The sequence below is a fragment of the Aptenodytes forsteri genome, unplaced genomic scaffold (assembly GCF_000699145.1).
Source record: "Aptenodytes forsteri isolate BGI_AS27 unplaced genomic scaffold, ASM69914v1 Scaffold284, whole genome shotgun sequence".
In the NCBI taxonomy this organism is placed as follows: Eukaryota; Metazoa; Chordata; class Aves; order Sphenisciformes; family Spheniscidae; genus Aptenodytes; species Aptenodytes forsteri.
In genome coordinates, this window is record NW_008794445.1 from 1,677,222 (window position 1) to 1,677,942 (window position 721).

Here is a 721-nt window from a genome sequence, read left to right on the forward strand (position 1 = left end):
GGGAGGGGGCTTGCCCCAGCCGCCTGATCACTGTGACACAAGAGCGGGGATCTGCAGGCACGGAGGAGACCAGGGGGTGGCACCATCCCAAGCGATCCCCATCCCGACCACGGGAGCTGCTTCCCATCCCTAAGCTGGTTTTGACAGGGCCTGATCTTAAAAGCAGGGGCAAGCTGCGCCCTGCATTGGCTTGCCCGAGATAGAAGGAGCCCTTTGCGAGATGGAGGCAAGCGGGGTGCTGTGTGCTCTTGGCTTGGGGGCAGTGAAGGTGAGGTGTTGGAGCTGGGCGCAGTGGGTGGTAGAGGAGAGGGGGAAGCAAGGTGTTTGTGCTGGGGTTCTGTGTCTTACTTCCCTTTCTGGTCTCTTTTCAGGGTTTTCTATGGGTTTTTTCTTTGCAGATCTTGTTTGGTTCTTGAACAGACTTGTATATATTTTCAGTGCAAAATTGTGTAAATGGAAGAAAACAAACAAACAAAAAGATTTAAAACGAAACGCCCGGCGCGAAGAATCTGCTGTATTTATGGGAAATAAAGAGTTCTTTCCTGATTCTGTCCCTCTGCCTTTTGACCCAAGAAATGCATTTTCCCCTGACCTTCCCTGATCACGGAGGAGCTGATTCCACCCTGTGGGGGGTCATTTCCAGCTCAGATCCTGCCCCTGCAATCCTGTAGCTCACACCACCCCCCCCCCCCCCACCCGGCCGCCTCCCCCCAACTTTTTT